General features: G+C 44.0%; 1 protein-coding gene across 2 annotated transcripts in view; it reads right to left on the bottom strand.

Moving 5' to 3' along the window:
- The window catches only part of Hipk2 (homeodomain interacting protein kinase 2), a 120,665-nt gene that overhangs the window by 80,013 nt on the left and 13,549 nt on the right, over positions 1–27,103 (bottom strand). The window lies entirely within an intron of this gene.

Here is a 27,103-nt window from a genome sequence, read left to right on the forward strand (position 1 = left end):
TAGCTAGAATTATACATGTGAGCTACTGACCCATACCTGTAGCTATAACTTCTGTCTGTCCAGGGAGGTCTTCTTGGGTTCCTAGTGTCCCAGGTCCAGCTTGTGATTAAAATTACTGTCATTGTCAGGGTGATGGTGGCTCATGCTGTAATCCTAGCTACCCAGGAGGCTAAAATCTCAGGATCACAGTTCAAAGCCAGTCAGGGCAGGAAAGACCATGAGACTCATCTCCAATTAACTACTAAAAATCCAGAAGTGAAGCTGCAGCTCAACTGATAAAGCATCAGCTTTGAACAAAAAAAAGTTTGAGGGTAGTGCTCAGGAGCTGAGCCTTGGGATTGGCGCGTGCGCGCGCACGCACACACACACACACACACACACACACACACAATTAAAATGACTGTCGCTGCTTTATCAGCTGCTTCCATCCAATAGCTTCTGACTTAGGCATCCCATTTCTTCTCTGTTCTCTGTAGTTGGCCTATAGCATGATCTTCCTTGAGAGGGTGCATCTCCAGCCCGTGAGTTTGCAGCTGTCTCCTTTCTCCTAGTCTTGCCTTTATTCCTTTATTTGCTTTTTTTGGATCCCTCTTCTTATTCCATCACCACACAGAGGAAATGCTCATCCTTACCTGGGCTAATCTCTTTTACAATAGATGTACTTACAGTTTCATAATACACAACCCCATGTTCAAGCACCTCATCTATAATTTGAATATTCAGATTCAGAGTTGCTCCACAGTTCAAAAGTCACTGTGTGGTTGTTTTGCTAAGAAAACGTATCAACTGCACACAGCTCACTGGCTGCAATGCACACTCTGCAAGGGCCTCTGAAGGCTTTAGAAGCTCAGATCTGGTTGTAGCCCAACCAGTCATGGTGTATTGTCTGTCTCTCAGGAAACCAAGAAGGGGAGGGTGGAGGAAGCAGGCATCCTTGGGGAAAATGGAAAAGTCTTGGGTTTCAAATGCGACACAGTAGGCATCTCTGAAAAGTAAAAACAGCCAGTTTTTTTGGCTCAGAGTCTCAGAACAAACTCAAATAGGATTTGCATGAGCAGAGCAGAATTTGCCTATCAAGTGTAATAGAGGGCCCTTGCTTTTTCCATGTACATCACGATGCAGGCTTTATTTACAACCTCTTTAAAAAGAACTGAGGGTGCCGAGTGTAGTGGTGCGTACCTGTAATCCCAACAATTAGGAGGCTGGGGGAGAAGGATTACAGTTTAACACCAGCCTGGACTACATAGTGAGCCCCTGTCACAAAACAAAACAACATAAGGCAAACAAAAAACTGACAAAAACTGTATCTGAGAGATACCCAATAGAAGTCCAACCAGTGTGTGCTCTCTGCCACGGTGGTGTGGGGACAAAGGCTGGCCTCTGGTCATTGAGCTGCTGTTGCCACATGGCCTGAGGAACGTTCATATATCCATGGGCTGGACCTTGCACCTGGAATCACTTGTTCCAACAGCCCAGGTATTTGTAAATCCTACCTCAATGGCTGAATTCATTTGCGCCTCAGTCCTTGGGGCTGAGAATAGGGTGGGAGGCGCCTTCTGCAGAAGGCTGGCTGATCTACATACACAACAAGGAAAGAATTATTCTGAGACACAGAAGACATCTGAGTTTCCCTGGCAGATCCAGTGACAGAGGAACTCACCGGCCCCAGATCTTGGCAGGAGATAGGCAGTGGTATGCACACCAACAGGGGAACTACACCCAATAAAGAGAAACCGAAGCTGGAAAGTCTGAAGAGCCTAAGCAGCCGTGTTCCCTGTCCTTGATTTGATCTTCCACCTTCCTGAGGGACTTGGTTCTGACAGACACTCTTTAGTACAGACCTACTGGTGGTAGGTAGGAGCTGAGCTGGGTGGGGCTGATCTATGATGGTGGTCAACTTCCCCGGTATAAAGACTACCTCCATAGCACTTGCAGGTGACAATTTAACTACTAGCTTGTGAGGTTCTCGATTATAACACACCTAACTCCTCCAGCTGGTATAAGGCAGCTCTCCAGCCCGCACTGGTAATACTCATGTCCCAGAAGCCCTGGGCAACTAGCTGGGAGCCAGTGCTAATGCTCTGTCTATGGACTGATAAGCTGCTCCTGCCCATAGGAGAAGCCCTGTAGATGGCAGCTCTCTATGTATTTGAGATTGTGGTCATGAACCACTATCTTATCTAGGGCTATACAAAAATATGCTACATGGAACCTCCTTCACATGTGAGGTATGATTGCCTGCCATAATCAATGAACCTCAAATGTTCCATATGAGCATGATAACATGGGACACTTAACCTTCCTTGTTCTAAACACAGTCACACGCCACATAGCGACGTTTCACTAAGGACAGACCGCATATATGACAGAGTTCTAGTAAGAGTAAGACGTCTTAGTCTGCAAAAGTCCACTCTGTGCTGTTCCCACAAGGACAAAATCACCTAAGGGCACATTTCTCACTAAGTATTCCTGACATTAAGTGACACATGACTGTTTTTTGACTGTGTCCTGAGATTCTATTAACCCTCTTGACAGCCAGTTCATACTGATCACTCAGCCTTATATAACTGCTTTCCTCAAATCCTTCCTCTTTCACGCAGTCTTTTAATATGCTTCCACAATCAATTCAGGCTTCTCCCATTAATTGATTTGAAAACCATACAAAGGCTGCATTATTCTTACCCAATGTTATACAGCTAGTTGGCTCACGCTGCTGTCGCACTGAGACCTATTTTCCATCCTGTCTCTATCATCCAGGATCTTCGTTACCTTTCCAAAGGTTGTGTAACCCACACAAACAAGCCTTGTATGTCTTTGTTCAAGCCACCCGTGTAGACAGGATGCTGCTGTGTGCTGCCGGGAACCTGGCTCCAGACCCAACAAGTCTCTAATCCATGCTCCAGTCCGTATTTCTCTATCTTGCTCAGAGAATTGTCTAGTGCCTCACTGAAATTTGCAGTGTACTGGGAAGGTGAAATCCTTACAAAGGTAAGGAATCCTTACCTTATTTCCCTGCCAGCTCTATCCAGCCATCCAAGAAGGTTGAGAAGAAAACAAACGGGACTCCTCAGGCATGTCTTTTTTCCTCAGTGAGGCCAAGCAAGCACCTGCAGTTGCTTAGAAAGCATTTGCCAAGGAATTCTCCTGAGAAATGCCGTGGGACTCAACGACATGTTTACCACGCCTTACACCTGGTTGTGTCTTTCCCTAGCTTTTCTCCTATATGCTACTGCCAGACTCAGTTTCCTGAAATGCGACTTTATGCTACCCTGCTGTTTCAACATTCCTGGTATTTTAAGTCCCATCCCTGACCCCTCCTGCTTTTTGATCACCATAAGCCTGGGTTATGTTTCAGTCTCCTTTCTGTCTGCCACTAGCCATACCAGTTCCTGCATATAACAACTCTCTTTGTGCTTCTGCCTTTCTAGTTTCCCACTGACCTTCAAAGTGCACCCCAAGCTCCCTCCTCCATGCAGCCATTCCTCTCAATTGTGGTCCTACAGGCCTTTGTCACACTTCCTAAAACACTATCCACTTCACTGTTCAGAGCCATGGATTCAGGCCTTTCCAACTTGGAAGACAGGACCCAGCAGATTTCTTTCATGCAAAACATCTGAAATTTGTGGTGTCCTCCCCATTTTCTCAGCTATGTATGTATTCACTAGACCTGGTTCTCCTGGCTGGAGTCTTGCCTTCAGCCTCTTGGCCACACCAGTCCATCCATTTATACATCTGTACCTCCTCCTTTCCTTCCTCCCTTGGTAACAATTCCATTACCACTTAACAGAAATCTGCAAGTGCTCTGTAGTTTGGTCACATTACCAAATTCACTCCTTTCAGTCAAAGTATTTGATACTTAACTTTCTCTTCCACCTGGTGCCATCTGCCTTAGCTAATTTGATTTAGTCAAGACCCTCAGCATTCAGTTCAATGATAATGCCTATGATGTGTAACTTGTTCCTTTGAAGCCCTGAAGACGTTGTTCAGTTGTTTAAAGCCTTTTGTTTCTAACTAGACTGGAAATTCTTTTAAACCATTAAAATGGTTTTCTTTTCCACCAAGCTGACCAAATGGTGCAATGTGCAGTGACTCTTGGTAACCAGAACTTCATTTCTATAAGGGCTAACAATCAAATGCAATGAAAACCACATCAAAGCAAAGTTGAGAGATGACACGGTAAGCATATTTCGGGACTTAGCCATTTTCAAAATAATTTATTGGCACACTGAGACAACAGTGCTTTACCTATTTTGGCCTTTCCCACTTTGATGAAAAGGTCAAAGGGACGTACGCATTAAAACATACACACACACACAACAACAGTGCTTAACGTGGGTTGGAATGCCAAGCTATTCTTTAACCTGCAACCAGTGACCTTGGCTTTAGGCCTTCTGAAACTTGAGGAGGAGGGGCTGATCATGGCATGTTCTCCTACAGCAACAGCAATCTTTAACACGTTGAGGATCCTAGGGCTTTTTGTAAAAGTCACAGGTCAGGAGGCACAATGTCAGTAATCATCTTTTTCCTTAAGATTTTAACCAAACAGATGAGACCCCTCCCTCCTGCCAGAAGAAACTGTCTCGCTGAGTAAATGACTTTCTAGGAGAGTTAAGGACTCTAGAAAAGCAGTCACTCTTCTGAGGCCATTTGTGAAATGGCACCAAAATAGGGACACCTTATTTTGGGGGTTGGGTAATGACATGTAATTATCCACTGATACCTTGTACACCCCTCCCCCAAGTGCTCATATAGCACTATAGAAAATATACTCAACAATGCTATAACAGCATAAAACTAAAACAAATCCATATCCCATCTAACAATGGTGTTTCCATTAAATCTTTAAATAGTATGTGTACTGTCTGATGGAGTTTTGGTCACTTTGTAGTTTATAATTATTCTTTATGGTTTGAATTGATAGTCTATTGTTTATTAATATCGTATTTTCATGTCTTGTCTTTTCATGTTCATTTGCTGGTTTTATTTGGCTGTAACATTCAATTTTTAGGAAAAATCATTGAATAATCACATATTCTCATTCAACTTAAAAAAAATCAATTACTTGTAATGTTAATCTGCTGTGTTGACTCTTGGAAGGACTGTATAGGGCCTTATCACCTTGGATCCCCCTCCTTGTGACAACTAGTTTACTGCAATATCACTTGCTAGAGCTGGTCCCTGAGGTAGGGTCCTCACAGTGACAGTCACTTCAGAAATAGCCTGCACTCTGTGGTTTTTGTAGTCAGAAGACAACAAAGAATGAGCCATTTAAAAATAATTGCCAGATCTTCGGGAAAACATTTGTACATTTGTGCAGCAGACGGAACATACTGGCTAATGTACTTGCATGTGGTAACAGCCCGGTTTGGTATTAAGTAGTGAATATACTGCATTTTACTTTGTATTATCTCCTAGGTGAGCATGAGGTGAGCATTTATCAGCATGTGACACACATTAATTAGGATCAATAGCCTGTTATGCAGTAATAGATAACCTCAACAGAAGCCAAAGAAGTCTGACCAATGTGAGTGGTGCAGAGAACAGCCGCGGTTTATTTTTAACAACTGGGTCTCTGGTGAGGCATCTTTCACCTGAAGCACTGTTAAATATCTTAAGATTGATTAGAAGAGATGAATCAATAAAATCAATTCTCTTAAGGAATTTAATACTATTCATTGTGTGATTACAAGTTATAAATGCTATTCTGAACTTCTAGAACTGACTGGTTAAGTTAAAAGGCATATTAAGCTGAATACTGGCTGTTCTATTTAATAGAGACCAAAATCTAGCTTTGAATCCAAATGGTTAAAAGGGTGAAGGGAAGGAGGCTAGTGACTGTATCTTATTCCTCTATACCTAATCATTTATATGACTAGCTGTTGTCTATGTGCCTTTCAAATGTCCAGATTTTTTTGCAAATAATCAGATAGCATGGAAGAACTCCAGTGGTGGGATCACTTTAACCTGTGCCTTACGTAATGTAGTGTGTTCACAGAAGGACCGATTCAATTTTCATATCAAAAACAACACAACTGATGACGTGGTCTTAAAAATCTCTTCCTCTGAGATAATCCCTTTAGCTAACATCTACAATCTAAAAAAAAAAAAAAATCAAGAGCTTATCATTCCGGGTAGGGAGTGACCTTTCCGGGGATCACAGAGCCCTCTTTCCACCCAGGAGCCCATTTCCAGTCCTGTTGGCCAGAGGTCACTGTGTACACAGCCTGCTCTTCAGTCACCTAGAAGGATGGAAATTAAACAGAAGCCATATCTCTTACGCTGAGGACGCTGGTGATCCGGCAGAGGAGATAAAACCCAAGCCAAGGCAGTATTATATATTATGATTGCACACAATTAAAGACACTGGTGATGTTAATAAGCCCACTTCTTTTGTAAAAGTGGAGAGATCATGGTGGGGGGGAACCTTCTTAAATTTAGGCTTTCAAGATTCATTTGGGAATGAGCAAATGAGACAGAAACAAGTTCTTACAAAAATGATTTGTTGAGTATGGTTTTTACATGGGCTGTGAGAGATGACATAAATGTAATGGGAAATTCTTAGATCCCACTGCATTGTTTCATTAGAATAATATTGTCACAGTCTGGGAAAATGAAGTAATGCAATGAAAGTGCTAATCAAGCAGATTTCACACACACACACACAAAACCCTACAATGATGCTAAGTTATACCAATTAAAATAGTAGACCAAGTCTACAAACATAAATGTGTTAGTGAAACTGATTTAATATACAGAAGCTACTGATAACAACCATTCAAGTGAGTTCAAAATGAAAGCTAGCCACCACAGTACCTATGGCTGAATTCTAAATGGGAATAAATAAGTTATATTTCCTGTGTCATGAGTCATCATCACCTTTTATTTATGGAAAGGGCAAAAAAAGAACAAAATGGGGCACAATAAACACGATTAACTGTATTCTCCACTATGTCTACTGGAGGATTTGATTGCAATTTCTCTTAAATTGCTTTCAGACATCTGGCTAGTGAGAACTGACACAACACAAAGCTGGACATTTCTAACTTCACGACTGGTTAGTGGGCAGCCTGAGAAGGCTTGTGTCCTTCCAAAGACTGCTTTCATTGCCACGGGTGTTTTTTGCCCAGCTAGTGGAGGGGTGCCAAGATGGAAGGAACCCCTCAGATCTGTACTCTGAATCAAGACCCTGGACACCCTTGTCCAACTCTTTGTTTGGTAAAAGACACATAGGTAACTACCAATTATTGCCTGGGACAGCAGCAGAAACCCAGTGTCTGGCTGCAACCTCTGCGCTCTCCATCTTCAAAATAGATTTGCTCAAGCCAAGCTTAAATTTATCTTCTAGTTCTGATCACAAGTTGAAAAACAACACTTTGAAAACCCACAATTTCGAACAATGAACTGAGAGATTTGTTATAGAAGGAGCATTCTGATATTTTCATAATACTTGAAGACGACGTATTACAATTGGAATTCAGTAAAGGGAAATTGGCATGTCAGGCAATAATAGAAGGTTATAAGCGTAAAAAGTAGAAAAATTAAAAGAAACTAATTACAACAAAGACAGATTTATAGCAAACATTACTGGTGTGCTTTGTGCTTCTAGACTTACTTAAAAGATTGGCTGATGTGACATTTTCCCTCACGATTGTGACTGCCTGCACTAAGTTTCATGCGAGTCTCTATCAACACTGCTGAGAGGAGATTAGGACACTGAAATCAGTTAAAAACTACTGATGTGATCTCTATGCCAGAACAAACCAGTAGTTTATATCTCTTAGTTTGTTTGCTCCTTTCATTAATTCATTCACTCACTCATTCAATATTTATCCAGTGAATCCAACATGTGCCGAGCACTGATTCATTACAGAGTAAGACAGGTGCAGCCCCTTACATTGCCTGTCATCCTGGTATCTACTTCACACTCTTGAACATTAATACAATTGATTACTGTCTGATTTTTTTTTTGGGGGGGGGGTCCCGGTCCTGGGGCTTGAACTCTGGGCCTGGGCGCTGTCCCTCAGCTCTTCAGCTCAAGGCTAGCGCTCTACCACTTGAGCGACAGCGCCACTTCCAGCTTTTTTTTTCTACTTATGTGGTGCTGATGAATCGAACCCAGGGCCTCATGCATGCGAGGCAAGCATTCTACCACTGAGCCAACTTCCCAGCCCTATTACTGCCTGATTTTAATGTCAATTTTGTTTGGTTTAGAGACAAGGTTTCCCTAACTAACCAAGCTAACCTTGCACTTAGAGCCTCCTACCTCAGCTTTTGAAATGCTGGGATTTCTGCCATGCATTACCATATGCAGCTTACATTTATTTAAGTTGACATAAAATTATAAAGTACAGTTGTCTCCCATTAATATTGTGGTTCACGTACTGTGGCTTCACTGTATTGTGGGTTAAAAAAATATAAATAGTGATCTCACCTATCATAGGAGTTTCATCCGAGAGACTCCTGCAATAGGTGGAAATCCACAAAATAGCAATCAGTGAACTGCGATATAGTGAGGGACGATTATCTAATGCTGCTATGTTGTGGATTTTCGACTATCGTGGGTGTCTCTGGAACATAACTCCCGTGATAAGTGAAGGATTACTGTATCTTTGTATGGAATACCAGTTGAGATGATAAACAGAAAGTAATTAGGCACCAGAGGCTCATGCCTATAATCTTAGCTACTCAGGAGGTTGAGATCCAAGGATCAGGTTCTCGCCTGGACAGGAAAGACCGTGAGACTCCAATTAACTACCAAAAAGAGCCAGAAGTGGAGTTGTGACTCAGTGGTAGAGTACTAGCCTTGTGTGAAAAAGCTCAGGGACAGTGCCGAGGCCCTAAGTTTAAGCCCCAGGTCTGGCACAAGACAAACCATATAATCTAACTACTGTAAAGGTTAGTTTAAGTTGACTTCAGAGAATGAGGACTACAAAAAATTAATTAAAAGCAACATTTTTATTTTTTATTAACACTGGTTATTAAGATCACTGACCCAAAATTACAATTTACTTAATCACTGTGAGTCTTCTTCTACTCCCATTTTTAACTCCAATTATATATATATTATTTTTTCTTGTGAAAATACTGTACAGAGGGGTTACAATTACATGGGCAAGATAATGAGTACATTTCTTATTGAGCATTGTAGCCTCCTCCTTTGTTTCCCCTTCTCATCCCATCCTCCCCTCACTCCCCCACCTAACCCTCCCCCCCACCAAAGTTGTAAAGTTTGTTTTTGACATAATGACTTGAACGTCTCATTGTTGCAATGGGTCCACCTGTATCCCTATTTAAACGATTTGTTTTTTACCTTCCCCTCCACAAATTATAACAACATCAAATACAGTAAAAGCAGGGGTTATACCGTGGGGGAAGGACATACAAAGCAACAAAGAAATAATCTTATAAATGTGTTAGAAACAATTGCATGAAATTAAAAAAACATTTGAATACATATCGTAGGGTTAATTTCCCTAACGTCAACTTAACGGACCTTTTCTGCTTGACTCAGACATATACTAGTTATTGCAAATAAGGGAAACCATGGGACCTATGTTTCTTTGGGCCTGGCTTACTTCACTTAATATAATTTTTTCCAAGTCTTTCCATTTCCTAACAAATGGGGCAATGTCATTCTTTCTGATGGAGGCACAGAATTCCATTGTGTATAATACCACATTTTCTTGATCCATTCATCTACTGAGGGCATCTAGGTTGCTTCCATATCTTAGCTATGGTACATAAGGCAGCAATAAACATAGTCATGCTGGTAGCTTTAGTGTGGTCTTGTCTGTGAATATTTGGGTAAATGCCCAAAAGTGGGATTGCTGAGTCATAGGAGAGCTCTATGTGGAGTCTTTTGAGGAACCTCCATACTACTTTCCAAAGTGGTTGAACAAGTTTACACTCCCACCAACAATGCAGTAAGGTTCCCTTCTGTCCACATCCCCTCCAGCATCTGTTGTTATTAGAGTTCTTGATTATAGCGATTCTAACTGGGGTGAGGTGGTATCTCAATGTTGTTTTGATTTGCATTTCTTTTATGGCTAGAGAGGTTGAGCATTTCTTCATGTGTCTATTGGCCATCCTTCTTTCCTCTTCAGAGAAGTTTCTCTTTAAGTCATTAGCCCACTTATTTGTTAACTCCAATTATATTTATGACGAATGTATACTTTTAACTGTTGTTGGCCATGGTATCATGAAGTGTTTCATAACTTATTCAGTATCATTTCTCAAAAAAGTAATGCAAGCTAGAACAAAGACCATTAGGAAAAGATTACCACCTGCAACCATTAAAATGAATCTTTTAATAGCAGTTAGTTTAGTACAGAAAGTCCCAATGATTTGAACAGTGATGACTTAAAAAAGTAGTTAGGACATTTTATGAAAGGAAGTAGGAAAGAAGATGGCTACCAAGTTACTTTTGCAGTCCATCTGCACTGGGCCCCTGGGCTATGTGTGCAAACAATGGACAGAGACCACAAAACATAGAAAGGAAGACTGCAAGACAGAAGGATGTAAGACACAGAATGATGGAAACAAACTCAGGGACAGCTGGCTGGCAACATGAGGACCATGGGGCAGGCTGGTGACCTTGACAGTGATGTCTCATTCTCATTCGTATTCTGTCAGTTCTCTGGCCCTCTGAGAAGAAATCAGGCTTTCTGGGAAAGTCAGTCAGCCACCAGTACCTCTGACACATCGCCAAATCCCCCAGCTCCTCTCTGAGCAGTGGCCCTGATGTCTTTTGCTGCTTTTTAGAAAAGGAAATGGAGGAATACCAGGGTTGGGGGAGCCCCTAGAGACTGAGGTCTAGCACAGGCCATCTGTGTGAGGGTTCCCACAGCTGGGGAGGGAACAAGGCTGGGTTTCCCATCACCGTATGTCTCTAACTGTTGCCTGTAGTGTATCCTACCCTTTGGCCTCTCGTGGCGACAGGAAGCGTGAGGAAGTCTGCCTTTTTGTTTAAAGTTTTGAGCCAGAATCTCAGTATGTATCATAGACTGGCCTCAAACTTGTGATCCTCCTGAGTGCTGGAATCACAGGCATGTTCCACCATGCGCAGCTTTGTATTTTATTTTTCAGTTTCCAACAAGTTATCTGTCACAGAGCAAATTTACCCAATCCTTTGAAAGGATGTTCAAAAACGTACTGAGTTATGGGTTTAGAGAGCTTAAGTACAAATAGATAAGCCAAGACTAATAGATCTTAAAAAAAATAAGGCTGATAATAATAATGATGCCAATAACTACAACTAAAGTGGTACTTGGCAGTCCATAGATTCCTCCCCTACATTCTTTCACTGGATCCTCGGAGCTGGGTTAAAGTCCTCCTATTGGCTCAGCGAGGTCTGATTTCACACAACTGAAGAATGAAGACAGAGTTTTGTTTTTTGGTCTTTTAGCTTTTCTCCATTATCCCACAGGAGAAGCCAAGAAGAAAAATAAAACTCTTATCTGTATGATGCTGATTAGAAAAATCAGTGACTTAGAGAAAGAAGAGATCTACCCTACGAGCCAGGATCCATCCTGGTCCCCAGGATCCATCTTGAGATGGGATGGGTTTGAAGGCACCAGGGCATTAAAGGGAAGGCACTCTAGGACAAAAGCACAGAGTTGGAATTCAAGGAAAAGCTCCTTCCAGACAGCAGGGTTCGAGTCTAGCCCTAGGTAGTAAACCTGGCATGGATCAAATATTGGCTCATTTCTATGAAAGCAAGAAACATGAACACAGTGATCCTATTAATCAATTAGTCTTCTGTTTCTAAATGCTACTCCCAGAGCTAATTATTTTATTAAGTAGAAGATTCTCTCCATATAGGTCACTGACAAATATTACTAAACAAAATTGGACTGGTATTTCTAAACCATCTGCATTTCACCCCCTAGATAGGGCTCAGGATCAAGACGGAAACAAATGCAGACATAGCCTAGAGGCTCCAGCCCCAGCCTTCCACTTCCTGCCACTATCCCCTGTCAATTTTAAGAGTCTGGGCACCTCAGCCTCTGCTTCCATAGGTCCTGAACCTAACACTGGCATAAATGCTCATCTAGACATATTTATGAGGTGTCTAATTTTGTTGTACCACAATGACTGACACGAGTTTGTTTTATCTGGTAGATGTTGGTGCCTCAGACCCACAGATGCTGGCTCCTATCATTATTAACCTGATGTATTCTGACTAATTTATGGAACACGTTAAAGGGATGTTTTCTGTTAGCCCACATCTTGCTCAGTGACTGTGTCATTACCAGACATTCAGCTACATGAATATTACTCGAACTTCTGAGACCTAGGGTGTAGTCTCAGCCCTCAGGACCCACATCTGCCCAAAGATGACAAGAAACGCAGAGAGCAAGGGCTTGGGGACTGAGCACATGATGTCCAGAGGTCCAGATTAATTTTCAGATTTAAGTGTCATGACTCATTTAGCGGCTGGGTGACTCTGGTCTTATTCCAGCAGCTCTCAAGGCTCCTTTGTATGTGTAGAGACACCACAAAGCACTAGGGGCTGGCGAGAAGAGAGGAACCTGGATTCAAGGAACCTGAAATGTACTATGGGGAAAGACAAAGAACAGTTTTACAAGTTGATGTCACCAAGAGATGGGCAACAATCTCAAGAGTTCAAGAGGTCTGTGTGTTCAGACAAGCAGGGAGGAAGCAGGGTGTGACTGGCTGGGTGGGGTTGACTTGAGGTTGTGGGAGGAGCTCTGTGCAGAGCCCCATGGGTGACAGGGTGGATCCCCAAGAACTGGGAGAATGTGGGCCAGGGAACAGTGTGAGGCCAACTGGCAGGTAAGACTCAGCAAGGTGCCACACAGACTGCTTTTAACAGGTGTCAGGCACTGCTTCTTACCGACTTTCCTAAATGAAACACACCTCTAATCAGGCAGTCCATGATCAATAGAAAACCCGGGCATGGCCTGTCACTTTATAACATGTCTAGCAGAGTTCCAGTAAACTCTTTTGTAAAATGACAGCAAATATTTTTGCCTTAGCAGACACAATGTTTCAACTCCTCTCTGTGGCAATCTATTTGTCTCTGCCGACAGAGCACAAAAGTCACTGTGGACAGTAAGGCAGTAAAGGAATGGATGTGGCTGGCTTGTGTGCTGAGCACGGACGGGCATCTCGGGCTCAGCCATGTTGAACTCCTGGCTGCCTTCCTCCCAGCCTTGCCACCCTTGCGCAAAAGCTGTCACTCCTAGAAGGATTTTACAGTCCTCACCAACTCTCTGAACACTTCCCCTGCCCATCTTCCTGTTCACCAAAACACTCTTCAAGACATCCAAGGGGCCCACTGTGTGCCAAGCACTTGTCAAGTGCCGGGCATGCAAGGAGAAGGATGGGTCTTTGGACTAGAGCATTAGCGTCCAAAAGGGGCAGCCAGACCCATGTTTCCCATCCCTTGACTGGCCACAGCACCTTCCTCTACAAAGGGACACCGAGAGGAAAGGGCCATGGAGTGACAATGCAGAGGATACCTCCCACAGCTTCCGGCATGCCGCACCCTTAAAACACATGCCCTACATGGAGCCGAATAACATTTTAATTAGTTGTGCCCTATTCACTGACACATACGAACACCAATCTTAGAACCTTACAATTTCTGAGTGCAGAAAACACTACAGGAAGGTATAAGGACAGGATCCTAAGGAACATGACCATAGAGAAACTAGAAATAAATAAGAGCTGTTATGTATTATGTATACATGTACCTATATGCATATATATATATGTATCTATACATATACACGAATAGCATGTACGTATGCATCCATTAAGAACAACAAAATATCAGATGTGTGACCATCTTTCCAGCTAGGCAAAGTGTCTGGTATTTAGGGGACAAGCCTTTATGTGGATGAAGGAAAGGAGATGTGGCCATTCCCAGCACACAGAGAGGGGCTAATGGGGTAAGAGATTGTATTAGGAACACCATATGCTCAGATGTGCCAATCTTCAATTAAACAAACTATCAAGCTACCTGCTTGGCACAAGGCTGGTTATAAACATGCTATATTTGATGGGAAGAAAATTCCATGAGAGCTTACAAAAGCTTGCTACAGAGCATTAAAAATTCCTAGCCATTTCATTATTTGTCATTCAGCAAATGTTAATATTTCTTTTTGTATTCCCACTGAAGCTTGAAATTAACATGGCTTTTTGTTTATTTCTTCGCTTCTGCACCCTTGTCAGCTCATCTCAGGAATGCAGTTTGGTAGCGGGCTGCTGGCGAGGCAAAGAAAAAAGCCTCAAGAAGCTCAAACTGACTACTAAAAGGCTCGGCATGAAAACACAGTTGTGCTTTAACCTCTCAGAAGTAGAACACTTAGCTTAAAATAAATATTTAGCATCGAGGGGGCTTTTTATCAAGGATCATTTTGTCATGGGCATTAGTCTTTCTCCATCCTCAAAGCCAGAACCCCAGGGAGCAAAGTTTGCTATAAATACATGCAAAGGCTGGAAAGCAAGGGTGAATGCAGAATTTTCAAAGATAAAAACAATCTTTAGTCAGCCTTTCCCAAAGAATCATTAATCTGATTTGTCACAGGTTAGCATTTCCAAACCACTCTGGGAGGCGGGCCCCAGCAGTGGCCCTCTGCCCCGGCCCTGTGTGTTGGGTGGCAGCCTGGCTGCTACTCACTCCCCCCTGCAGATCTCTCCACCTTCCCACCCTAATTTCCACCGAGGGCACGGCCCTGCCCACACAGCCCAGCAGGGCAAGGGGTCTGGTGGGGAAGAGTTTCCTCCTGGTCCTGAGTGGGGGCTGCACACCACAAGAAGTCTGAGTGACTCTCGATAGGTCCCATGCTGCCTTCCTCACAAGCTGCCTTGGGTTGGCCGGGGTGGGGGGGTGAGGGGGGGGGGGAGGGTGGGGAGAAGGATTGGGACTGGGGAGGGAGGTGGGAGGCTGGGGGGGGGTGGGGGGTGGCATTTTAGGAGGGCTTTGTGTAGGCTGGGGATGTTTTGAAAACTACAGAGCTTGACAGACATGGTATGAATGTCCCTAGAAACAGAGTCATCAGAGACTGTATCCAAAATGACATCAAGAATTTGGCAAATCTTTTTAAAACCCCAAGACTGGCCAAAAGTCTTTAGGAAACAATCTTTTTTGTGTGTGTGCCAGTCCTGGGGCTTGAACTCAGGGCCTGAGTGCTATCCCTGAGCCTTTTTGCTCAATGCTAGAGCTCTACCACTTGAGCCCCAGCTCTACTTCTGACTTTTTTGGAGGGTGGGTAACTGGAGATAAGAGTCTCATGGACCTTCCTGCCTTGGCTGGTTTTGAACCTCAATCCTCAAGATTCTCCTGATTTTCAGATCTCAGCCTTCTGAGGAGGAGCTAGGACTGTAGGCATTCAATGACTATTCAGTGACTAGAGTTGTAGAGAACATTAACCAAAGTGTTTACTTGTATTCCTTTAATGGCACAAGGTTCTTTTGGCTTGCTTTTTTTTTGGGTTGTGGGGCTTGAACTCAGGGCTTGGGTGTTATCCCTGAGCTCTTCTGCTCAAGGCTAGCACTATGCCCTCCACCTTTTTTGTTTTGGTCCGTCGTGGGGCTTGAACTTTGGGTCTGGGAGCTGTCCCTCAGCTCTTTAGCTCAAGGCAAGCACTCTACCACTTGAGCCACAGCACCACTTCTGGGTTTCTGAGTGCTTTATTGGAGATAAGAGTCTCATGGACTTTTCTTCCCAGGCTGGCTCAAGCTATGATCCTCACATCTCAGCCTCCTGAGTAGCTAGGATGACAGGTGTGAGCCACCAGCGCTTAGTGAGCACTATGCCACTTTGAGCCACAGCTCCACACTTCACTTCCACTTTTCTTGTGGTTAATTGGAGATGAAAGTCTCACAGACTTTCCTGCCTGGGCTAGCTTCAAGACACGATCCTCAGATCTCAGTCTCCTGAGAGGCTAAGGATTATAGGCATGAAGCACTGGTGCCCAGCTCAGGACTTTTCATGTAGGGTTATGTTGCTTTCTGCATTCCCCAACCACAATAACAAGACATAGCTCACTACTGATAGTCTCTCATTTGGGAACGTGGTGACCTGATAAACAAGGCTCTGCAGGACAACCTGCAGAGCCCAGCTCCATAGCACTGTCACCAGCCAATTCACCAGCCAGGGGCCCAATGGAGGGGGCCTCAGGGTCCCCTTTTGTTCCATTGTACCCCCTCCCTAGGTTTTGCTGCCTGTGAACTTCCCGTGAAAGAAAGATGGTCCTTCTTCTTGGCCAGCCCTGACTCACTGGCAGATAAAGCAGCACTGAGTCATGGTATGATGCAGCCATTCTCCCCTTGCTAGTTGGTTATGCCTTACACTTCTGTAACATGTCTTTCTCCATGGAAAGAAGCACTTATTTATTTTTGGTTGGCCTTAGAGTTTAAGCTAAGGGCCTGTCCCTGACGGTTTTTTTTTTTTGTTTTTTTGGCTTAAGGCAAGCCTCTACCACTTGAGCCACAGTTCCACTGTCAGTTTTCAGGTTGTAAATTGGAGATAAGACTCTCCCAGACTTTTCTGCCTGACTGGCTTTGAGCCTCGATCCTGAAATCTCAGTTTCCTTGAGTAGCTAGGATTACAGGCATGAGCTATCTACTACTTCTGACAAAGCGTAAGGGTTTCAATTGAGTCCATCCTTTGTACTCATTTTCTAGGAACCTAAATTAATTAAGCATGTTTGCTTTTGGTAAAAATATGGATGCTGTAGCTATCACCAAAGCGCCTATTTAATGATCCACACCGTAAACACAATAAAGCTTTCAAAAAATCCCAGTTTAAGGATAGTCACAGGATTCAGCCAGGACTTCCACTTGTCTGGCTCAGTCTCCTGTGTGAGGCTTTGCTTCTAGGGACAGGAGGCACCACCTGCCCAAGTGAGGTCTTCCTATTTGTTGGCTTTTAGAGCAATCTCTCCCAGAGCTTCTCTCAAAATATCCTGGCCTGGCCTGGTGAGCTCAATCCCTCCCAGTCCAGGAACCCAGAGAGGATGTTATGGTCTCCTCCCTTCCCTTGTGTTGACTCTTGTAGTAATAGGCCACTCCTGGCCCAAGCTAAACAAAATTATAGCTCAGAAAGTTGAGATTTGCTGAGCAATGTTCTGAAGCAGATTAGGGCTGCTGGGTGGTGGATGGATGATGGGAACAGAATCCAGGTATTTGCTAAAGTAAGACTTCTTGGGAGCAGGCCTTACCCCTGGGATTAACTAGACCCTAGGATATTTCTTAGTCAACCTCTGCAAGGCTGGATTTGAGCACAGCCAGGGTTCACCTTTATTCTTGAGCAACAGACTCTTGTCACCTTCATGCCACTTTGAGGTGTTGGTAAGTTCTGCCAACACATGGTTTTACTGGGCTGGAAGCACGGCCCCTCAGGCCAACCTACACACACACCCTACCTCTTTTGCAGCAGCCCCCTCTACATCAGTCTTGGCCAAAGACTGCTCCTTTGACAGGGTGGGTCTGGAAAGCTGGATCTGTTCACTGAGAGATGCTCCCTCCGGTTGTCCTCCTGGCGGCCTTACCACCTTCTCACACTTTTCTACCTTTCCCAGCTCCTCTTTAGTTGTGCTGCACCTCTAACTGGGGGTAACTATTAAGTAAATTATAATTTGATATCTAAACATCAGAAGCAGTTGAGGGCATCCAGAGACTAGAAACAAAGGAAAGTCTGGAAGAACTGGCTTTTCACTTTCACCCATAGGGTTTAAGTCAAGGTCAAAGCTAGAAAGTAGAAGCTGGTGTCGGTCTGGTTCTCTCCCAAGGGCTATGTTTGGTATGATCCTAACGAAAGGTGAATGTCTGAGAGCAGCCGTCTCTGTTTTCATTCATAGCCTGCAATTTTAGCATCAAATCCTTCCCTGAATAATATGGTTTGGGACAGTGTTTGTGTATCAATCACGTGATTCCACTGACTATTTTTAATATGATTTCTCATATAAAATCATCTCCCCTTTTCTCACCTCCCACCCAACAAACACTCAGCCAGCAAACTTAAAAATCTTATGTCCATTTAAAGGAGAATTCTCCAACATATACATTTAATATCACTAAAACAGAATCTTGGGGTGGGGGTGAACTATGTAACTTGAGAGTAGGGATGAGAGGGAGAAAATGGGGGAGAATGAAGGGGTGACACTGACCAAGAAACATTATACTCACAACCAAAGACTTACAGAATTGTAACCCCTTTGTAAACTATTTAATGATAATCATTTTAAAGCCGGGCACTGGTGGCTCACACCTGTAATCCTAGCTACTCAGGAGGCTGAGATCTGAGGATCGTGGTTCAAATCCAGCCCAGGCAGGAAAGTCTGTGAGACTCTTATCTCCAATAAACCACCAGAAAACCAGAAGTGGCACTGTGGCTCAAACGGTAGAGTGCTCGCCTTGAGCTGAAAGCTGAGGGATAGCGCCCAAGCCCAGAGTTCAAGCCCATGACTGACAAAAAAAAAAAAAAAGTTAGCTAAAATACCTATCAAATTTTAAGACTTTTGGATATATTGTGGAGCTTGTGAATGTTGACATAAACAATTTTATTTCCACTCTCGTTAAGAATATAAAAGTGAGTTTACTCTTAATAAGAGAAACTCTCAAGATGAAAACTTTCCTGACTGCTAGTTGGCAGACCCAGAGCAAAAGCTAAACATTAATCTTGGTATACCCAGGAGATGCCCATTGGGTGCTGCATTTGGCTGGAGTGTACATGTAGCCACAGCCCTGCAGTGTTTTCCCCAAGAGCTGAGGAATTAAATGGGTGGCCTGTGAGGGTGGCCTGCTCTCTGCTGAGGAAAATTTAGGTAAGTCAGACATTCGCAATCAGAGAAATGTGGTCATGACTTGTCGGTGTCTGTGGGTATGTCCAACATTCACCACAGTCAAGTCTGAGAACCTTGAACCTGAACCTTACTGAGGACTGAGGTGCAGTTGGTGCTAGCCTGTTGTCCTGAAGTTATTTATGTTCTGTGCTCTCTTATGAGAATCAGCTTGCTATCTAATTAAGAATGAAAATAAATATTTCTTGTGAATAGTCCAGAATTATTTTCCCACATCATTTATTATTAGCTAAGTGGAAAGTTCCTTAGAGCTAAACTCTTTCTGTCCTAATTACCCTGTGTTGGTGATGTGCCTTATAGTTGGCCTGCTGTAGGGGAGGGGCCCACAAGCTGGGACTGGACCTCTTCTCTATTGCGCCTGCCCATCCCTGCCACACACAAGTCCCCACTGGTCTGAGGCTACTGTGTAACCCCACATGTAAGTGTGTCGCTCTGCAATCCCAAGTCATGCCTGTACTTTGCTAGAGAAGAGCTGGGACTAATTGGGGCCTGGGGATTTCCAACACTGAAATTAGAAAAAAAGATGGGAGATAGAAAAAGGCAGAAGGAATATGTAAATAAGCAGGGGAAAGAGAACTTTCCTGAAGGGGCACAGGGACAGAGGCCTTTGGGCAGCCTCCCAATTGATGGGCATGGCGTCCTGGGTGAGAACTCACACACACACAGCACAGGACACCATGGTGCACTCACAAGATTGAGGGAGTCCCGGCCTAGGGGTCACACAGGGCATCTGATGCAACAGGCTTAAAGGACACCATGGTAAGGGCTTGGGGAATGAGCTTTACCCAGGGAACTTCAGACCACTCGACACCTCGTGTTTGCCAGCCTAGGTCAGTTCAAAACAATAGTGACCACACTGACATGAGGTCCACTTTGCCTCCATTTAGTGGCATGAGCCCTGGACACGGGTCAGAGGAGGGTGAAGGGACAAGAGTAGGCACACACAGCAGACCTTCCACAACGCCAGCCAGGTGTCTGACTGCCCAATCTCTGCCCCAAGTGCCTGCAAACTGCTTGCCTGCAGCCACTGGCCCAGTGCCCACATCTGGTACAGATTCATTGTAAATTGGCTAAATACGAAGGAATGGGATTAGATAATCACTGAGACCACTTAGGGGCTCCAATACTGGGACTTGGGGGAATCTTTCCTCTTTAGACCAAAGGAAAACACCCCTCCCAGGTTATCAGTTTGGCACTGGCCACATCTGTGCCTAGCTGCAGAACCGGTTTCATGGTTTCCATTGTGAAAACATCTGACACTGTGGCCGATGAAGCTCAGTATTCTACAGCCTAGCATTTGCTGGTCACTTAGCAGTCTGCTGAGTCCTTTACCACTATAACCAATAACGGCAGTGAGCACATCTGTGGAGTCATGATGAACTTCTCTCTTTTCACAGAATAAGACAACAATTAAGGCCGACTCCTGTGGGCCCTGGCCCCTCTCAGTAGTAATCTGTTGCTTGGAACCATTCAAGCTCTCACTTGGCACCACCGTGTAACACAAAATTCATGATGAAGAAACCGGGCCAAGATTAAAGCTCCACACTTAACCTCTCCAACTCTCACCAGCCCTGTGGGAAGAGCTGGGTAGCATAGACTGCCTTACTTGGAGGGACCAGGCAGACTAGGCTGTGAGCCTCAGAGCCAGAGGGCGGGCTGGGGCCAGGGCCAGGGCCAGGGCGGGGTTGGCCTGACTCCTGCCTAGCTCTGGGTCCTGGGACAAGTGGGATTCTCACTGTCCACTTGTGTGAGTAGGGATGGAATTAAACTGCTCTGATGATTATGTCATGCACTCTGCCAAGCACAAGATTTCTATTTCTACTTTAAAAATAAACACTAAATTAAGAATTGGGTCCTCAGGAAAAAATGCTGGATTTTGGAGTAAATAGAAATATATACTATGTGGTACTGTTATTTCTTTTTCCAAGAAAGCTATTGATCTGCCCACAACAAGATTATATGGATATATCATATATATATATATATATACACACACACACACACACATACATACATACATATCTCCCTCTCTCTATATATCCAATTAACCACAAAAAAAGCTGGAAGTGAAGGTGCAGCTTGAATGAAAAAAACTACGTGCCCAGTCTTCCAAGCCTTAGCACTAGCACGCGTGCGTGTGTGCGCACGCACACACACACACACACACACACACGTGCGCACATACACACAAGCATGAAAGAAAAAAAGCACAAATTGTTAATATAACAACCTGTCCTGGCTTCAAACTGTAATTCTTAGATCTCAGCCTCCTGAACAGGTACGATTATAGATGTGAGCCAATAGTGCCTGAATTCTTTTCTCTGTGCCAATCCTGGGGCTTGAACTCAGGGTCTGTGTGCTGTCCCTGAACTTTTCTGCTCAAGGATAGTACTTTACCACTTGAGCTGTACCTCTACTTCTGGCTTTTTGGTGGTTAATTTGGTGGTTAATCTCACAAACTTTCGTGCCTAGGTTAGCTTCAAACTGTGATCTTTAGATCTTGGCCTCCTGAGTAGCTAGAGATTATAGGCATGAGCCACCAGCACCTGGCTAGTTTTGTTTTTTAAGACAGACCAGTGTTCAAAGGAATAGCCAACCTGATAAAATATCTATGACATATCTGAAATAGCATTTTCTCTTCTTTTTTTTTTTTTTTTTTGGTCCGGTTGTGGGGCCTGAACTCTGGGCCTGGGTGCTGTCCCTCAGCTCTTCAGCTCAAGGCTAGTGCTCTACCATTTGAGCCACAGCGCCACTTCCGGCTTTTTTTCTTTTTGCTTATGTGGTGCTGGGGAATCAAACCCAGGGCCTCATGCATGCAAGGCAAGCACTCTACCACTGAGCTACCTTCCCAGCCCCCTGAAATAGCATTTTCTCTTTTGAAGAAATACATATATTTAATAATACTTTGGGATCATGTTTATTTTGCACCAATGACTGCCTAGAACAAAATCTGGACATGGACTTTGGCCACAAAAAAAAAAAAGAAAAAAAGAAAAAGAAAAAAGAAGGACTTCATAAAACCCACAGGCTGGTGGGGAGTGGGGTGTGGGAGATGGGAAGGGCTGGGAAGGGGAAACAAATGAGGAGGTAACAATGCTTGATAAGGGCTGGGAAGGTGGCTCAGTGGTAGAGCACTTGCCTTGCATGCATGAGGCCCTGGGTTCGATTCCTCAGCACCACATAAGCAAAAAGAAAAAAGCCAGAAGTGGTGCTGTGGCTCAAGTGGTAGAGCGCTAGCCTTGAGCTGAGGGACAGCGCGCAGGCCCAGAGTTCAGGCCCCATGACCAGACCCCCAAACAAACAAACAAACCAACAAAAAACAATGCTTTATAAGAAGTGTACTCATTATCTTGTCCATGTAATTGTAAACCCTCTATACAGTATTTTCACAATAAAAATAAACCCACAGGCTATGCTCATTCCCGTGGGCTATGGAGAGGCAGAGGATGCCAGGGCCTGTTGAACTATAACACCACCTTCCGGGGCACAGCCGCATAGCTAGTTCTGCACACTTCACTTGTGTTTTTGGGCTCCAGGCCTGAACATTGATCCTATTAAGAGAACTCTTCATGTGCTTGGTTCCCAAGATCATGTGGTATCAATGCTCATTTGCAGAGTGAGGAAGGGCAGTTAGATTCACGTGACAGTCAGTGTACTTCTTCCAATTGAGGATACATACAATGTCGAAAAGCCTTATCAGCCAAGAAATGTTTTTCAGTATATTCATCACAATCACTTCTACCTGCATTAGGAAAAAAATAATTTGTGTGCATATATTTAGCACAATTTGTGGGCAGAGTATATTTAGATTCTCACATGTTGATGATAAATACCCAGCCCAGCAGGGAAGTAAGCAGGGCCCAAGAGGTGATAGTTCTAAATTCAAGGGCTTGAGTCAAGGACTTGCTCAGGGTCACATATCCAGCTTGAGGCTGGAATCCAAGTCCTCTGGCTCTTATGTAACTGTATTTTTCCCCATTATATCCAACGAGTTTGATGGCTTGGTTCTACAGGCACGAAGAGATGAGAAGATGACATTACAAGAGGAGAAAGGGGGTCAATAGAGGAGGAGCTGGCACTCGGACAACAGATGGCAGAGATGACTTAATCCCTTGGAACTCATCTCCACATCTATAAAACAAGGATACTATCTAAACTTGTAAGGGTCCTAAAGAACAGACACGGTGTATGAAAGTTTCTGGCGCATAATAGGCATTTAACAAATGAACTCAACAAATAGAGTCGCCAGAAGCTTCTTAGCTTTGAAGGAAAGGGAATGTGACATCTACGCACAATACAGGCATTCATCTCCATGTGTCCATACATTTTCCTGGATTCATACTGACAATCCTGGGAACCAGGAAAAGATCTGACTGCAGGGAAGCACTGCTTGATGGGACCCTGAGACACTGCATGCTAGCTCGTCTTGGCACCTGCTTTTCTGACATTCAATTTTCTCATCTATTAAATAGCAACAATAATGGCTGTCTTGAGGAATAAACTGAACGCACCAGCGTTGTTAACCTCTCGTCCCGTCCTCTCTGTAGTAGAAGCTGTGGTGTTGTCCGTTAACTATCTTTTCAGACAAATGAGGACACTTTAAGTTTGGGTAAATGCCAGTCACTTGGAAAGCTCATCCACATGGAATTTCTTTATTCTCTGCTAGTCACATGTGTGACTCATGTAACACATGTAAAATCACTTACCAGAGAAATAAGAGGACAGAACCCAGTATGCTGTAGATAATTAATAAATGCTTGCTGCAAATTCAATATGTAAAAGAAGTGATAATCTAACTCCAAAAGCAAGCCACACTGCTGTAAGCACAAAAAGTACAGTGTTCCATTGAAGAAATTCTGAACTGAAGAAACACCTATAATTGAAAAAGCAGAAAAATAATTTCTTTCCTAATCAATAAATAATCTGAAACAGTTCAGTGCAAATGGTCTGCATTACTCAGTACTTGCGGCTTCTCACATTTCTCATTTTACCTGGCTGAAAGGGGCACATTTGGAGTTAGCAAAAATTCCTTTGATGTTCCTGGCTCATTAAATAGATGTGTGAAGTTCAGTCTGCTCCCCCCACAGCTCTTACATTCCACCCTGCTAGAGACATGTGTGTCCTCACACGCTCCGGAAGACACCAGATGTGTAGGGTGAGGTTCTGTCACCTAGTCCTGTGGCAGAGTTACAAAGGTAACTTGGGCTCATAATGATACAACAAAAAGCTCAAGAGCTTCTACAGGTGTCTGTTCCTGGCAGCATCAAAGACACAGGTGCTTCCAAGCTGGGGGGGGAGGGGGAAGAGGTTGTTCCTGTTCCAGCTCAGAGCCATCTCTATCATGGAGCCAACAACTATATGTTTGTGTAACTTGGGTCTCAAAGTGTCCTCACCCCATGGCAAGGTTCAGCAATCTGGATAAGCCTACCATTACCTGGTAGCCCTGTCATTCTCGTGGTGTCACATAAAACTGGAGCCAGACACTGGGGAATCAGATGGGAGAGGAAGGGTCTGGTTTGGCGGAAATATGCTATGTAAGTAAAGGAACGCACAGTGTGTGTGTGGGGGGGGTGGTGGTGGTGGTAAGTGGTGGTGTGAGGCTCAGTACATGAACCCCAGCATGGGAGTGACTGGAACCAATTATGGGTGAGGCAGGCAGCTGCCAAAGCCTTAAGAGTCACACCCAGACATTAAGAGGAACTGTCACCCAGAAATGTCCTAAAAAACTGTTGAGACCAAGGCATGGCACATATCTGCCTTGGCTCGTGGTGGAAATGTAAATTCACATTTTATATTGCCTGCACATGTCCATCAACATCTCCCCTCACTGCCTGCTTCTCTGAATCCTTGCCTCCTACTGCCAGGCTCACCATTTTGTCAAGAAAACAAAATGCCTGACTGTAGTTCAGCGCACACACTTCACTTACAAACACCATCTCCATGAAAACCTAATGAAAAAGTAATAAAAGTGAAATATAGTTTATTAATATTCATCCTATCTCCCACTGCCAACAGCCACATGTGTTCTATCATTAGACAAGGCGGCTGCCTGCAGCCTGGTGTGCTGGGAGCCGTGGTCTTCACCATCAAAGTGACCATCGCAGTGGGCAGCTCAGATGGAGGGCAAGGCCTAAATAGAACCGCATGACCATTAGGTGGCTCAGAGCCACCTTTCATCACCAACTAGCTGGGCAGCCTTAGGGGTTTCTACTCCATCTCCTGGGGCCACCACAATTAAGAAGTAGACTGAGAATGCCAACCCAATTATCTGACATCTGTGCTGCTGGGGAAAGCTTCCATAGTCATCATATAGAAATGGATATATTTAAGCTTAAGGACATAAAGTTTCCCAAGAGACTGGAGGAAAACCAAGAATCAAAACAAATCAGAGCTATTATACGGAGTGACATATAGGATAAAAAGTTTGTTAAAACCAATGTAAACTTCCATAAGAAAGAATATACACTCAGGAGAGAAACATGGGGACAGGAGATTTATAGTCATAAAATTCACTCTGCAAAAGACGGTCTAGGCAAATTACCACAATTATGGAAGAGAGGAGACTGGAGAATAAAATGTGTACATTGACAGAGTTAAATGAAATCTTGTCTCATGTAATATCACTCAACTTTGACCACAGTGATTTCTGTCTAATTTTCTTCACTGAATTCTCCTTGAAGGAAGACCTCAATTCTGATGTAGTATGGCACACAGTCTGGTTTATAACAAGTGTCCAAGAAATGTTTCTTGGATAATGGGGGGAAAAAGCACTAGCATGTCAGGAACTGGGGAAGAGCAGCACGTATTCTGAATGTGGAATCTGGGAGACTGGCTGAGGCACAGCAGGTGCAAACTAATGAAGGGAGGATCGTGGCCCAGAGGCTCCTACAGCCATGGGTCACTTGAACTTCAGGTGACTTGTTGGTAGTGGGGGAAAAAGCAAGTGTGTAAATATGAAAATGCTGACAGTCCTACTTCTTTCTCATATAAAGGTCAAACAGAGTGAGATAGTTATCCATATAACCATACAGAAGTAGGGAGAGGAAAAGAAATCTTTTCTGATATAAAAAGTAGCTGATGCAAAACCAAGAGAATCCAGTGCATGACCTCTGAACTCCAGCACAAAGGAAGGACTATGAACGGAAGGAGGGTATAAAGGGCAAGGGGAAGACTCCACAGGGATAAACGAAGTGTGCGCATCCTTGGCGTCCATACATGCTCCCCTCGGAGAGGCTGGCATTGCCGTGCAGGCTCTGAGTGCATGGATTTCTTTTAATCCTTAAACTTGTATAAGACAGTTATTATGCCTAGTGCAGGGATCAGAAGGCTGAGGTACAGGAAGGTTAAGTAAGCTGCAGAACTAAATTTTATTTTAGGCTTGCCAACTCCCCAAACAACTAGACATATACTTTAGGGATCTTAAAATATCATAAACAGAATCCACCCTCCCCTCCCGCCCCCAAGACCAGCTGTCCTAAAGCATAGTACATGACCCAGGAGTCAGCTAGCCTGGCTCTGGGATTGCCCACCTGGATGAGCACCTGCACCTACTCCTCAGGTGATGTCAGTCTCTGCTTTTGCACTGTGGAGTGACCAGGAAGAGGAAGAGAGCCAGGGTAGAGCTGTGCCTCTGCTCCCCAAGTCAAGGAAAAGCCAAAATGTGAACTGCCTTGTCTGAGCCCAGCACCAGAAAAATGATAAAATGTCTCTAAAATCTGCTTTAGGGAGGACTTTCATGCAGCTACTCAGGAGGCTCAGATCTGAGGATCAGGGTTCAAAGTCAGCCCAGGCAGAGTAAGTCCATGAGACTCTTATCTCCAGTAAAGTATCAAAAAAGCTGGAAGTGGAGCTGTGGCTCAAGTGGTAGAGCACTAGAATAGGCAAAAAAAAAATCTCAGAGACACTGCCCAGGCCAAGAGTTCAAGCCCTAGGACAGACAGACAGACAGACACACACACACACACACACACACACTTATTGACGTGAAATTCACATGCTATGAAGTTACCCATTTAAGAGGGAATAACTCAGTGACTTTAGAACATTCCCAGTGTCATGCAAATCACCACTAGTTCCAAAACACTTTCATCCCTTGCAAGCACCCCCACTCCCAACATGGAGCAGTTACCCTCCCCATCCCTCCTTCCCCACCCTGGCAAACTACCAGCGTGCATCTGTCTTTCTGATGTTGCCTATTCTGGATATGCCATAGACAGTGTGTTCTGTAATGCGTGACCTTCTCTGTGTCTGGTATTCCTCTAGCATGAAGT

This window comes from Dipodomys ordii, unplaced genomic scaffold (genome assembly GCF_000151885.1).
Source record: "Dipodomys ordii isolate 6190 unplaced genomic scaffold, Dord_2.0 Scaffold56, whole genome shotgun sequence".
NCBI lineage: Eukaryota > Metazoa > Chordata > Mammalia > Rodentia > Heteromyidae > Dipodomys > Dipodomys ordii.